Below are 16102 nucleotides of genomic sequence, written 5' to 3' on the forward strand. Positions count from 1 at the left end.
TGTCAAAAAGGCAGTTTCCGTGTAAATGCAAATTGTGCATAAACATCTGAATCAGCTGAGTTTAAAATGGTAGTTAATTGATTTTAATGCTAAATTGCAAACTTTGCTAATACAAATAAGGAATTAAAAGTGCAATTAATGTAAGAATTCATTCTTCCAGACAACACAGGACTGTCACCTGGTGCTGAAATATTTTTATTTATTATTACCAGAGGTGTAGGAAATATGACTGAAAGAAATTTATGCTTGTGGGGGATAAGTTGTTTATAATTGTCCGAGTATTTAATATGATCTTACATATGCATGAGACAAAGGTTTTATATTGCTCTCAGACACGACCTTTATCAAATAGCAGTGGTGTCTTTACAATTACCCTAGAATTGATTTTCAGTATAAACAATCTAAACACTGTTCAGTGTTTATGACAGTATAATTGTCAAATTGTTGGGATTTTTATTTATGTTAAAGTGTACCACGTGTGTGCTATTGTTTACCGCTGGGAAAAAAGCTAATGAATGTATATCATTTGTATTAATTATTGGTGGCAGTCGTGGTATTATGTCATAGACGTAACTCTTTCCCTGATAATCTCAAATTATGCATTATATTTTTGAGTTTCTTTTAAGAACACGCAGACTGTGACCTGAAATGGTTCCTTGTGCTCAAACGCTTAAATAAACAGGCAGTGTATTTTCCTTTTTTTAACTACAGTACTCCCAGGCCTTCTTTTTGAGTGCGCAGATACTCGAAAGTGCTGGGTAACCAAAGGAATGTGTCACACTAATGCAGAGCTGTAATGATGTCAACTTGTTATTTACTTTCCAAATCTGAATGACTGAGCAAGGCGAAAGGAGAATTAATCAACCACAATGTGACCGTGCAGGCGAAAAAAACGAGCTCACAAAGCACACGGCCGCGTGGGGGGAAGGGATACCGATCTAGCACATGGACCCAATGCAAGGTAACGTTGCATGATGTAGTAAAGGTTGTACTTAGGATTTATTTTCTTCCAGTAAATGTGACTATATTTCGGAGTCTGTTTGAAATATGAGTAAAACGACTGAGTTACATAACGAAAAACACTCAACGAGCGAAAAATAATTGCTTATCATTAATGCTGATTCATATTCCAAAACGTACAAACGCTGTTTACCTTGAATTAATTTGGGGGTAGAAATCTATGTATGTATTTTGTGATAGTTATTCTTATGTTCAGGTCATTTGCAGAAATTAATAACCGTTCCCATGTTGCTTTTGAAGGCAAGGTACAGCCTACATAATCGAGAGTAGACCTATAAAAATCAAACCACATAATATTAGTTCATACTGAATTATATTTTTAGAAACTCTTAGTATATCTGAGAAAAACCAAAAATGAGGTGTTGTAAGTCTTAAAATTCGATTTTTTTCCAAAACCTGGTATAGTTTCAGTTTTACTTAGACTTATCTTGTAAGTTTTTTTTTCTGAAAATTAAAAATCTGTGTTCATATTAAAAACAAAGTGGCTTTAGTCTATGATACTTCGCGTCTAAACAAGCACACCAGTCCTGTGCGTGACCATTATACAGCAATGTGTGTTGTCAGGGATGCTGCGCTAATTGTTTCAGTCTTTAGATGATCTACAATGTAAAATGTGTCTTCTAATATTTTTTCCCATGTGGAAATAATGCTCTGTGAAAGCGGGTTTAAGGTCACTCGCTGATTTTTCCCTTGTAGGTCACTGGCTGTGGCTCTCGTCTCAAAAGTGGCTCTCTCTCTTGGTCTGCGAGTGGTTGCCGCTGTCTCCTGTAGCTTCTCTTACAACGCAGACACAGTAACTGCTAATGAAATAGTTAGCGGCACCTCCTGACTTCATTCCACTCCAAACTTTACCCTCTGGCTTGTCTGCCCTTGGTGTATACGACATATTTATTTCGGGTTTCTCTGGGGTTTGCGGATTACAGGGTGCAAAGGACACACGGGAGCCTTCTGCTGAGTTGTAGCGAATATTATGTGAAGAAAAGTCCGCATTTCCTCACTGAAGTTGGAATCTCTTTCCTTGTGGAAGTGAAAGCTCTGGCGTCGGCGCGCACACACTCGAATTAAGGTAAAATCAACCCATGATATACCGCATATTGTAAAGTTTCAAATGATTGTTTTAAGTTGTCTTTTATGTGGTGCTGTACAATTACAGCATCGTCTTAAAATTTCCTTGTTTTTGCATTACTTTTTCGGCGATGTGTGCTTGCTTTTAAAATAGTTGATCTGGTGTGTCTAGGTTAATCACACTGTAATTCATTTGTTCTCCTTTACGGTGTTAGTGTGGCTTTTCAAGAGCAGCAGTTGATGTGAGTAAAACTGGAGACCTAGTTTGTTTTGCCTTGTGGAAACTAAACGTGTAACCTCTTGAACTGTGCTGTTAATGTGTTTAATATGGAGTCGTGAGCGTTTGAGCCAAAATATTGTCACTTTGGTTTTGATAGCTTTTAAAAGTGCTGAATGTTGTGATTCTTTCCTGCACTTCCATTTTTTAAAAACAAATCTTTCCAGATAGGAAGGTACAGAACTAAGCCATGCAGATGGCCAGACTTCAGAAGTAAGTGGGGGGGGGGGGGGGATGGGCGGCATGTAGAATTGCACCAGCAGACCGTGTCTTTTAGAAGTATTTTGTTAGCTGGTGGGTTGTTAAATAAGGCAACCAAATTCCTCCAACTTTCTTCAGAAATTGTCTGACTGCTGGCTACCAAGGCCTTTTCTGTCTGCTTTGTATCTAATTTAGGAAATGTTGAGCCCTATAATCCTGCTCATAAGTGTATGATAAAAATGCAACTTCTGATGTAAGCTCAATAGCTATACATTTATGGTGCACTAAGTGAAGAAAAGTCACAATGCCACCCTTAAGACATGGAGCAGTGCCAGCTAATGTACGTCAGCCTGCAGTGATCCATATTCTGTTTGGGATCACCTGTTGGACACAGGCAGAAGGATGTGTTGCTGGTCACAGTGTGGAAAGTTGTTTGAAAAATTATAAATCTTGGAAATTAAATGTGAGTAAACAGTGAAGTCACCTAGCTTTTTTAGTTATGGATAAGGAAGTTTATTTTTTATCCAATACGATGTGATTCTCAAAAACAATATTACCACACAAATAGCCTTGCGGCCTTTTAGAAAATATAGTACGCTTATGTCATTTTCCATGTGAACATTTCATAGTAATTAAGTAATAACTCAATGTGGGTTAAAGTTGTAACAACTTCACTTTGCCTATTTTTTGGGGCTTTTCAGAGTTTCTCCTGTGTTGTACACATCAGTTTACAACATCCTGAGCTCTCCTGAATAAATCAGGTGGTTATTACTGAAGGCAGATTGGAGGGGTGGTCACTACAGTCACTTTTCTGCTGTTAAACTACAGCAACATGTGGGTGGGAGAGAGAATTTGTATTTCTGTGTGGTGAAGCTCTATGAATCAATTCTTCAGTCGCCTCCTGTTGAACAACAACAATATAGTCCAGGTGGAGGGCTTAGGGCAAAATTCAAAACCTGTTATATTCTCTACAGAATTACATTTTTAGTGTTTTTTTTTAATTTCTTAGCATTGTCAGGAAAACGTGTGGGTTTGATGGCAATTATTGTTGAGTAATGGAGATAACAGGGAGGATGGCTGCTATGTGGATATAGAGAGTTATACATCATTTTGCTTGTTTGAATTTCAATTTCTCAGTGAAACAGCTTGATTGTACAAATGTGAAACTTCCTTGAAGGAGTAAAAAGGCCAGTGTATCATGGTGTTGTAATACTAAGTGCAGTAGAAATACACCACAAATCCATAGAAACATGTTCACTCATTATGGCGTGTGTGTGGTGGGGGGAGGGGGTGACTTAGTTATGCCAGTTACATAATATTTGCATTACATTATCAAGTTATCTGCATATCTGTAAGGAAGAGCATGTTTCCTCCTTATTGTGCAGCAATAGAAACTATAATTTTGTTTGTAATAGAACCTGAAATGTTGAAAAGGCTGTCAAAAAGACAGACATCTACTATTGTACTAACTGTGCAGGATGTTGCAAAATTAACCTTGGACAAAGGTTTGGGGCTGTTTTATATACCAGGAGTAAAGGGCTGTACTTATTTTAATGATTAATCTGACATGCTTTGAAAGTGAGGACAAACAGCAGTTTGGAGGAGTGGTTAGGTCTCTGCTCTTGTAACTAGGAGGTTGCAGGCCATTGCTGTTGGATCTTTTTGCAGGTTATTTCACTCAGTGCAGTAAGCAAGCACAGTGCTCACTTGTAGAAATGGGTCTTCTGCAGGTCATTGTAAAGGACAGTTTGTTCTCATTTGACTTGCCCACATTAAAGGTACAGTGGCATCATGAAGAAATATCAGTATTGGTTGAATGTGCTGAAACTCTAGTTCCAAGAGATTCTGAAGGCAGTGTTGCTCATTACGCCCTGGTCACTCAGACTCATATCTAGTGTCTGTTTCTTTATTGACTGTAGAAGTAGTGCAGATGTTCCATATCGGATAATTGGGGTTGAGTGTGGAGAGAAGCCTAATGAAAACTCAAAAATGGTTTATTTCCAACCATATAAACAGCTGCAGCTCTGCATTTGGATCCATTGTTTTCTCTGAGCGGATTTTACTTTTATAAAATGTATGTGTTGCTCAAATCAAATGCAAGTAGCTGTTTAAATGTATCATTATTTCTTGGTACTGCATATAAGGAAGTTTTCTCAGGCGTTGGGAGCAGACAATGTAATCTTAAAAGAATTTGTCATGTGTAATATTTGACTACATATTTTTATTTTTTACCCTAGATTTGTCATTAATTTATGTCAATATCACATTTGTGATTTTTCTGTTGTACTATAATCACTCTTTGAGTATCTGTAAAATTAGGTTGCTCTCATACTAAGTATTTCTAAGCAGAGGGATAGACCTAATAATTTCAATGATGTGGTAACTCCGTTACTCTCCTATGATTAGCTTTTAAGAAAAGATTTATTTTCTGGTAAGTGTCTCTAAGACATACTTCCAGCCCAAAGCCATAAAGTGCTCTCTAACATGGCCAGAAATCCCCCTATGCCAAAGGGCGGGCCTCCTACTGTTGCAGAGTTCAATGCTCATGAGAGTCTTAGGAGTTTACGTCATCGTAACTGTCAGACCTTTTATATGTGTCTTGCACTGATTTAGGACATGACTTAAGAGAAGTAAGAAAGTGTCAGCTAATTATTATACCAGGTGTAACTTATGAAAACCTCAGTGGAAATCTAGGGGTAGACCATGGAAGACTTATGTCAATGTGCAGGTAGTGCACCAAAAAGTGGATGTTGCATAGCCTGTATGAGTTGTGGCATAGACTCTCCCGGCATCTGGAATTCTGCAGTGTTCCACAAAAAAGTCAATCAGCTCATTCATTGTTGATGGAGGTGGAAAGCTCTGTCTTGGTAATCGTTCCATAATATCCCATCAGTGCTTAAATGAATTCAGGTCTGGTGAATGTGAAGGCCATGACATACAAATAACATCAGTGTCAGTGTCTAGCTTTTCAAACTATTGGGCACACTGCAGCATGACTATGGTATTTTGCTCAGTGGAGCTCTCTGTGGACTATTTTTAATTAAATTGGCTACTTGCATCCAAGGCTGAAATTTGTAGCTAAATGATCTGCAATAGCTCGCCTGTCTTGCACTTTGTATTAATGCAGGGACATAGCCATCCTGGCCCATGCGCTCCCTTGTGGGGTGTATGTTGACATCATTTTAAACACTGTTACGTGTGAAACATCAGCCTTTCATTCAGAGTCACTGAGGTTTGTAATTATAGGTAACCAGGCCCCTCTAGTATTTTTATACATGACCAAAAGCATGCTGGGATTTTATTTACTGAAGTGATGCATGAAATGCCCTTTGGAAGGGTTTGGAAGCCCTTGTTTTCAGTATACTTCATGTCCCTCTTTTACCCAGGTGTTTCCATTGAGTGTGTTCTGTTAAGAGTTAAACAGAGAGAGTGTTTAATGATCTCCTTTAACACGCACAGATTAATATAATTTGTGCTGTGCCAAGTCAATTGTGATTTTGGGTAACCAAACATATCCATTTTCTAGACGGAGAAATGAATCTCTTATTTTATTTATTCATATTTTCTTCCTTACCTTGTCCTTCATTATTTTTTTTACTAATGGTTAATATAAAACTGCATGTTACACTTTTAGGATTAGGCATAGAAACTTGTAAAGAAATGGTTTACATTTTATGCACAATCAGTGTTGTTTTAACAGATCTCAGTTTTGGCCCTGTGCGGTGGTTGGTACTGTCTTGTAATTGTTATTTTGCACTCCTGTGCAAAACTCTAAAACACTATAGAAAAGCTAATTAAAGGTTTCCATGACTGGCATTTTTTGATGAAGTATTTCACACCTTACACAAGCTTGGAAAACCTGATGAAACAACATGCAAGAAGAATAATTGCTGTTTTTAATCCCAGATATCCCAGAGGGCTTACTTGTGGTGCGGGGCGGGGGCACTTCCTTCATCAGCACCCATTATTCATCAGCAGCCCCAAAGCTGGAGAAGAGAGAAATTACTTCATCCCTTGAATTAAGGGTAGATTTTCTGGAGGACTGATGTAAGCCCAAGGTGGAATTTAGTTAGGATGCCAGAGTTGACAAACCCACTCTTATGAACATGTGAAATGACCAGGAAGTTGGGACTTTACTTTGCCGTCTCTGTAGTCCCTGTGGGTGTAGCTCAGTGGCACTGGAAACCCTTAGCCTTAGCAGCTTCCTTAGCCTCACATGGCTCCAGGGTTCTGCTAAAGGGCAGCAGTGGAACTGAGGCATGCCATTTGGCTGTTGTGTGCGAACAGGCCAAAATCAACCACCTGAATCATGAAAGCACTTAGGATCTATGAAAACACTAGAGCATCATGGAGACTACATTCACTTCAAAATCCAGAAGTATAATTTTGAGCTTAAGGCTGCAATGTGGAAATCAGTGACACCTCAGTTTAAAAGTCAAATAATTTGTAGGGTTTTTTCTGCGTTCTGCACTATTAATGTTAAAATAAGGGTACAGAAACTATTGTCTTCTGATTTCTTGGCTACAATCTGTCTCTTCTGGGACAGTTATTATTCCAATGTAGCAGCTTTTCTATCTTCTTCTAGTACGCTTCTTTTAATAATAATAATTATTGCTTACACTTATATAGTTGCTTTTCTGGACACTCCAATAATTTGATATTGACACTCCAGTGTCCAGTGTAAAGTGCTTTACAGGTAATGGGGACTCCCCTCCACCACCACCAATGTGCAGCATCCACCTGGATGATGTGGCGGTAGCCATAGTGCGCCAGGACGCTCACCACACATCAGCTAACAGTGGGGAGGAGAGCAGAGTAATGAAGCCAATTGATAGATGGGGATTATTAGGAGGCCATGATTAGTAAGGGCCAATGGGAAATTTGGCCAGGACGCCGGGGTTATATCCCTACTCTTTTCGAGAAACGCCCTGGGATTTTTTATGACCACAGAGAGTCAGGACCTCGGTTATTACGTCTCATCCATAGGACGGCGCCTGTTTACAGCATAGTGTCCCCGTCACTATACTGGGGCATTAGGACCCACATGGACCGCAGGGTGAGCGCCTCTTGCTGGCCCCATTAACACCTCTTCCAGCACCTTCCAACACCTTTTCCCAGGAGGTCTCCCTGATATGAAAATATCTTTTTTTCTTACCAAAATGCTATCAATTTCATCGATAATTAGATAAGCATTCATTTTAGCATAAAAGACATGATGGTATGTATGTCTTACGTCATCCACTGCATGTCCTCATTGCAGTGAGTAGAGATGAGCAAACACTAATGTAGCCGAGCAAAGCCTTGCAAACCTAACCAATACCTAACCAGTTACTGGTTGCTGTTGTGTTGCAAAGCTGAGTGACCTCAAGCCTAACCGAGCCCTAGAGGGCTTGATCAGGCTCAGGCTGCCTTCACAGAGCTCTTGCTCATAGCTGGCCAGTGTCAGAGCTCGGGCTCTGGTGTTCACTGAATTGCAAGACCCTATCTAGGCTCCAGGCCCTGTGCCAGCTGAACTTTGCAGGAGCCTGCGGTCTCTTCACTGCGAAGAAGAGTTGTTGGTGGGTGAAACTTTAAAGTAACTTACCCTTTTCATTTGTATGTCATGTATGTCCGGAACTTTCTACTTTCCTTTGTATATACTGAAAATTGTCAAGGACTTAAATTTTTAAACTTTCTATAGTGCACTTTTTAAAAGTCATTTTAAAAATTGTTTGGTCAATGTTAATATTTGAAATGAACTTTTTGTTTGTTCATCAGTCTTATTGTGGATGCACCAAAAAGTATGATAGATAGGCAAGTGCTATATTATTTTGTTTTTAAGGCACATTTTGCCTAAAGACTTTTTTTATAGATGGAAATTCAGATTCATGACAAGGGTGTTAACAATAGCCTATTTTTATCCCACAGTTGTCAAACGACTTTAGAATAATTGGCAAATTCAAGCAGCTTTTTGTTTTGGGCTTGAAAGCTTCAACTTGAGTATACGTTATTTTACTGTCTTTTCAAAGCTCAATTTTTTTCAGATGATACCTTAAATGCATTTATTTATAAAGTGCGCTTAAACAGAATGCATCCTCAGACTTAAAGATGTGTTGTAAAGTGTGTTCCAGATGGATCTGTTGAGAGAGTTGCTCTAGGTCACATTGCAACTGGATACATGTAATCCCTTCTACATTTCAATGCAACCGCATTCTGCTTTTCTTGGAAGAATTTCAGTTTTTGAGAACGGGTACTCTAGTTCTCGAGAGAAAAAAGTACATTTAATTTATGTGGACATTTTAGTAACTGACATCTTGGATGGAGTCAAATAAGTGAACAGTATTAATTTCTTTCATTAGGCATAAAGAGGGGGAAAAAAACATGTTCCTTTCAATATTAAGGCATCAACCATGTTGAATTTGGTATAATGGGAAGAGAGAAGTGATCACATTGTGTTCATCTCCAATTCAGATATTTGTCTCATGGGGAAAAATGTATATTTGTACACTGGACCACCGTACAATTGCAACAGCTTTTTGTAGAGGAGTTTGTAACTAATTTGATCATTTAATTATTTTGCCCTGTGTGCCTGTGGGATTGACAGGCGTTTGGTCTTTGGTACAAGAAAAAATCATTTGAGATCAATAAAATAACTTGCGTGTGGGGACTCTGTAAAAGAACGAGCCAGTTGTTGGCTCAGTTGCTGGCAGTGTAACGAGTGTGTTTAGCAGGGAAGTGGTCCAGTTGAGAGAATTGAAAAGATGATTATTGGTGTCAATGCAAATGGCAGCGATAGTAACAGTGACTCCAATTCCTTGGTTTCAGGCAATATTGAGAGACATCAAAATGGTCAGACTTTTCTTGTTCCTCTGGCAATTAGCCTAAACAGAGTAAATTCCTTTGTTCATTTTTCTCTTTTCCAGGCATAATGATGGATTGTAGATGTGCAGTCACTTTTATTATAAGGTTTTTATTATTTATCTACTGCATTTCCTGCACAATTTACTTTGAAGGGTCGTCCATAGTTAATCTTTGGAGGATAGTAAGTGTGAGTCACAGGGCTCCTGCCTGAGCCAGTTACCGGAGTGATGTCCCCCCCTCTGAGATCTAGAGCATGTAGATCTCTGCCGCAGCAGCACAGCCGGTCTTTTGGTGTGGCGCAGTTACCCACTGCATCGAGAGGGGCGCTGTGTGTGCTCAGAGCCTGCGATCAAGTGGGATGGAATCCCAGCAGGGGCAGGGAGAGCTGCATTCCCTGCACGTGGAAGGGACTGGTCAACACGTGGAAGGGACTGGTCAACACATGGAAGCTACACGTTTGACGAAACCTTGACCCCAGTCTCGCACCCTCACATTTAGGATGGGATAATGAAGGATCTGCAAAGTAAAAGCCCCTGGCTGGTAATGGAGAGTCTTGATTTGATATTGGCTGATATTCCAAAGATGACTCTGTCTTAGGATTTTTAAGTTTGCATGCTAATTAACTGGCTGCTCTCGAAGCATATAGTCATTGTCATGAGTGAGTTCCACCCACCGTGGTGCAGTTTTCACTCTGCATTTCGAGCAAGGTTTGACCTGGGGTCACAATGACACGTGTGCAAGGTGCCAGAACGGCAGTCTGAAAGGATGACTCTTTTTAGCTTGTTTATGTCCATACTGGTTCTATGCAATACTGTTGGGAAGAATCCTCATCGAAATATTGTAGAAGACGTTCTTGTTGCAGATGCTTCCCCTCCAGACTTGTTTGGATCGAATTGTTGGTTCTAAGGATGGTGAGAGCAGCTGTCTCTGTGTCGCTCCACACCATTCCTACAGCACTTGTGTGTCATTCACACTATCAACAGGCTGTTAACAGAAAAAGGATGTGCTGTTCCAGTACTGGAGCTGGCGTGGCTCTCTCTCGTCTGCGTTACTCACAAGTGGTCGCTGCTGACCTGAATATGTGGTTTCGCATCATTCTACGCTGGTAACTGTGACATGGATGACTAACCCTGAAGATGACCCGTCCCAGAGTGTGAAAGACAACAACAATAAGAAGAAGAATCGGGCACAGTGTTTTATTCAGTATCACGGCAGAGATGCAATGAAAAAGTTACATATGGAATTTTTCAATTTCTGTTTTTTACACACTGGAGTTTTTTTCTTAAATTAATTTTTAAAAATCAACTGTTTCTTATTTGCATACCGATTTCCCCTCAGGTCAAAGGCCTGCATTATTACGGCACTTTTAATCTGTTTATTCATTATTTTCTGGAAACCGTGGGATGTTACAGCCTGCACAGAAATTCTAGGTCTTGTCGTATTGCACATTCAAATACAGCTTTATGCATTAGTGGACAGTTTTATGTGTGTTAATGGTTTCATAGCCGTTTGTAATATTTAACTGCATTTCATTGGATTCCTGGGTTCTGTGACGACCGTGACCTTTCCTGCCTGTGCTGTAGCTCATGACTCATGTTTCAGTTTGCTCACACTCTTTTGTCACCTTGAATTTTCTGTGCGGACTGCAACACAGGCCTTGTTTATGGAGAAAACTGAACATTTTGTTCTTCCCTTACAATTACAAGTTTTCAGTTTGGAGTTCAGGCTAGTACCGTTTTGTTTAAACTTAAATATCACTAATTTCACAGACTGGGTTTATGACTTTCCTTTGCATGCATAGTTGAATATAGAGTTTTGGAGCTAATTCATTTTGAATGCCCCATTTATTAAGATTTTTTTTGTCCATATATCATAGACGTATGGTTTTTGGTAACACAATTTTCCTGCTTCCCCTTTTCATCTGAGCCTTATGCTTGTGCTCATTCTTTGTGCTCTTCAATATTTATGTTGTGCTTTACTCTTTGATGATATTGTTACTGAAATCTCCCTACCCCCTCCCCTGCTTATTTTTTGCACACAGGGCTATTTCTGAGCTTTTTATTGACTATGTCCAAGACTGAAAAAATTCCAAAGGTTTTGAGGTACCTGTAATGTGTTGGCATGACGTACAAACCGCATATGTTGCATTAGCATTATTTGCGGTGTGCTTTTGGAAGCAGCAGTATATCACCACATTAAAAAAATGCATGTATTGATCAGGTATAACTTATAAACTAAAATATAATTTTAAAATGTAGTTCTGGATTGATTTTTAATATGCATGAAATTATGTGATTGTTATCAGAATGGAAATAGTTTCAACTGCCGTGACAAATAAATGAACAAGACATGTTTCCGTGTTCCATTAAGATGTCTGTGAAAGCTGTATTTTTTTAAAGGAGCTCCAGCCTATATAATAATATCTGCCTTTGGAAACGGGCAGGCTTAGAAGTCTTGGCATACTACTTCTGAGTTTTAAAGATTCCTGTCGTGCTGCTGAAGCAGTGGTATAATCTGAAATGTCTGACTGTGGGGGTTGTTCTGTGCGATGGGGGATGGGTGGCAAACACTTCTCAGATCGGCTGGCTCAGATTCTCAGATCTGTGTAGACCTGCGATTGCCGATTTTGTCATTGTGTTTACCACATTTTTGTGAAATAGCTCTTTCCTGTATACGCCTCGCAGCAGGAAGGACTATGGGTCTTAAATTAGCAAGTTAAGGTCACAAGGAAAGCAGATGCTTAAGGCCTAAGGGCTGGCTAGACTGAAGCAGGTTTATCTTAAAAGGAAAAGGGTGACTGCTCTTAGTGGAGTGAACTCTAAACTGGTCCAATATGACATGTTGTTGTTAAAACTGTTTCACTGAAAACCATTTGTAGTTCTCGTGCTCTCCACCATTAAAGTAATTTTGTATGAGCTCTACTCTCACTACTTTGTATGAGGCCTACTGTACACTACTGATGGCTCAGCAAAATACTTCATGGTACAGTTTACATTTCAGTTGAATGGTTTCGCTAGTTTATTTTTGCTTGTGTTAGCGGCATTGCTAATTTTACTTGACTGTATCTCCATGCTATCAGTATTTTAATCTTAAACTATTGTGCAAACAGCATGCTTTTTTACAGATAACGTTGACTATTGTGATTTTTGGTAGCATGATTCAAACTTGATCCAAATTTGTTTATTACAAGTTAAGCGGTTACAAATTAATTAAAATTAAACCTAGAATATAAAAGTTAAAAGACGTTACAGCTGCAATACTTCATTTATCCAGTATAAATGGTCTCGGGACTAATGTGTTTTTTTTAAATATAGAAAGGTGAAATTAGAAAATTAGGTTTTTCTCCTGAAAGGGGACACTTGTCTGTGTTCACATGCCCAAAACGGATAGCTGAAATTACGGATTTGTCCAATTCTCCTTAGTAAGTATATTTCACTGTTGTGGGGGGAAGCTCAGTGTGAGGCAGAATGGGAAATGATGGTACTGCCCTTTTCTCACTGTAGTGAAAGTTGAAGTGATTACTTCAGTATTGCAAGCTGAAGTTTCTCACCTCTCTTTACTGTTTGTGCTTCAATACAGCACTTCCTAAAGGCTCAGAATAGATATTGATGCCTTTATCGAACTGTTGTTGGGTCATATATTCTATTGCAGTGAAGGTTCAGACTAAAGATCTGGTAACAAATTTGTATGTTTGAAATGTTTATTGGCAATGTCATGTTAAAATATCTCATTAAAATACAAAATATTAAAATATTTGTGTGATATATAATATTTTTATTAGATATAGAAAGTGCTCATACAAGAGAGACTTAAGAGCAACATTTCAGATAGTGTTCAACTTTATGGTCTGTCATTTTTGCATAATTTAATAGAATTATTCAGTGTTAATAGTAACTTATACTGTATGTGGTAAAACCTACCTCTATTGTAGATTGGTTGCATGTTAGTAGCAAAAGCTTAAACTCCATACTCATAACCCTAGAGTACTTACAGGAGGTAATTTGTATACAACTTATTTCTAAATATATTAACAGTTGACTTCCTCACCCTTTATGCAGTGTAAGTTTTCCAAGTCCAAAATGTAGCCATTACATTTTGGTTTAATCTAGTCTTCTACACAATTGTTTTGTTGATTATGTAACAAATATCTAGAATATATATAATATATATTATAGCCACCATAAAGTGCTTTTACTTTTTCGTTAATAAAACTTCATTGGTAACTTGCAGTGTAGATCCATATAAACTGATCCCTAACTTGAATTTGAAATCCGCTATAAAGTATTTTATCGATTATAGAGAAAAAAAAACCTAGAACTTCCTTTAACAAGCTGCAAAAGAGGTTGTTTAAGGATGTACAATGTGGAATGGAAGGTTTGCTTACCTTTTAAAATACTCTTGGAAATAAAGGTTGTACTGTAATATGAATTTGCCATGTTGTAAGAAAATATTTGCAAGTGTCTACAATAACAAAAAGGAGCTGCACAGAGGAGCAGTGGTTAGCATTGCTGCCTTGCAGTGTTGGGGGACCTGGGCTTAATTCCCGGGGTGCTATCTGTGTGGAGTTTGTGTGTTTTCCCTGTGTTCATGTGTCTTACCTCTGGGTCCAAAGACGTGCCGGTAGGTTAATTGGCTTCTGGGAAAATTGGCTTTGTTGTTGTGAGGGTGTATCACATCTTGTGCCTGCTGCTTGCTGAAATAGTCCCCAGCTCCCTTACAACTGGATTGGATGAACCAGTTAGAGAATGGGTTGATGGATGGGAAAAACAAAAATGAATAACAAGAAAGCAAAGCTTTTGTGTTTGTCTTGACACCTCAGGCTACATGGCTCATCAAGGGTGTCATATAAGTGAGGGTTAAATTAGTATAGTTGTACATTGCAGTTTTATTTTGTTGTTGTCTGTAACTGAATTTGTTTTTAAAATACTGGTCATAAAACTTTTAGTCACTGTCGTAAATCTTTCTGATACGCCATTAACAATTATTAAAATATTTTAAATTAGATCTATTCATTATGTAGTACCAATTGCAAGTTTTGTTGGAAGTTTCTTTTGTAATTAATTTTGGAATTAGTGTCTAATTTCCTGGAAGTGACATGCTTCTTGATTTTATAATAAAATTACAGTTACCTCAGTAGGCCATTTTCTTGTAAGTACATACTTTCGTAAAGACAGGAGTAATTTTGAAACAATGTGAAATGACAGCGAAAAGGAATATTTTCTGCATTCACAAAATTATGTAAATTGACAAAATATCTGTGACATGCTCTGAAAATCACAAAACCAACCACTGAGACTGCAGGACTTTCCATCACTTTAAAGGACTGGGTGATACTAAGGGAATTTTTGCAAGTTTCAGACTTGTACCCACATCTGTCTATCATTAATAATTTGAAACAATGTGTATGAGTCAACTGTAAATTCTTTTTCGAAGACTAGCAAGATGAACATTTTCAGTGATGTTTCACCTTTTTCAGGCTACATTTCTGTGTACAGCCGGTAATTATATAATCACGTGCAAGGGGAGAAAGTATAATAGTCTCAGTGGGAGATTGTGTCTCAAGTAACTGCAGGTATTAAAGCTGCCTGTTGCTTGTCAAATCGGACCAATGTCTTTAATTATTTAAACAATTCACTGTGGTTTGGGATTCACAAGACCGTGCTACAACAAGGGTTGCGTTTCAATTCTCGGAACAAGCAGAACAACCTGCCCTGTAGTCTCTTGCTGTCCGGCAGTTGTCCTAGTGTACCTTCTTGAGCACACAAGCCAAGCTTAGGTTTCCAGGGGAACCTTTTTAAGTTAGGCATTGGGTTACTGTAAAAGTAACTTGTAAGTTCATGACTGATTTACAGTATACTTCAGCATATCCCTTCTATTTTTAGGTATTCATTCACAGTGTCTGTTTACAAGAACATTCTTGTTTCTTAATTTCTCTCCTTCATAGAAGCTCAGGACTGAGCAGTGATGTTTATACAGATATCCTGTGATTCACTGCACAGGTACTTCAAGGCCTGAGACTTAACAAAGACGCCATGCAATTGTGTGCCAGTTTCAGAATCACAGTAACCAGCAACATGTCAGATTTGTCTTCAGATAAGTTCTTTGTCTTGTGAGGTCTAAATATCTAGCCGTGTTTCCTGTAAATCAAACATACAGCTGATTTAAATTTAGCAATGTGTACCAAACCAAGGACTGTTCCCCCTGACTTACAAGACATTTATTGACTTCTTCACTGGTGATTTTCTGTTTATTACTAATGTATGAGAAGAGGATCAACCATTAGTAATGGAGGGGTAATCTGTATTGGAACAGAAACAATATGGGTGTTAAAGAAATTGATTAGTTCGGTTATTAGTATGACTTTTTTTCTTTTATGTGATTTTTTTGCTCAGGAAAAGAATGCTGCAGACAGATTTGAAAAATGTTGGAGAAGATAAAGTGAACTCGCAGTTGTATTTTGGTAAATAATTTCAAACAAAGCAGATGCAGGTTTGTGATCTTTTTGGACTGCAACAACTCTCATTGATTAACATACCTCTAATTCATCAGGATATCTGATATCTAATTACAAACTGCTAAGTGTATGATAACCAGATGCACATTTAGATGAAGAAACTTAGGAACAGCAACAAATATCTTCGTCTTGACTAATGATGTTCCCTGTTCTTAGCCAGTTACATCTGGCTCTAAAGCCCCTTG

General features: G+C 38.4%; 1 protein-coding gene across 1 annotated transcript in view; it reads left to right on the forward strand.

Moving 5' to 3' along the window:
• The first annotated feature begins 889 nt into the window (after window positions 1-889).
• The window catches only part of tbl1x (transducin beta like 1 X-linked), an 82240-nt gene continuing 67027 nt past the window's right edge, over window positions 890-16102 (forward strand). The window contains exons 1-2 of the mRNA XM_088912622.1: window positions 890-961; window positions 1944-2086. The gene's annotated coding sequence lies outside the window, so the exon portion shown is untranslated. The remainder of the gene's footprint in view (window positions 962-1943; window positions 2087-16102) is intronic.

This window comes from Atractosteus spatula, chromosome 4 (assembly GCF_055471065.1).
Source record: "Atractosteus spatula isolate fAtrSpa1 chromosome 4, fAtrSpa1.hap1, whole genome shotgun sequence".
NCBI classification, from domain to species: domain Eukaryota; kingdom Metazoa; phylum Chordata; class Actinopteri; order Semionotiformes; family Lepisosteidae; genus Atractosteus; species Atractosteus spatula.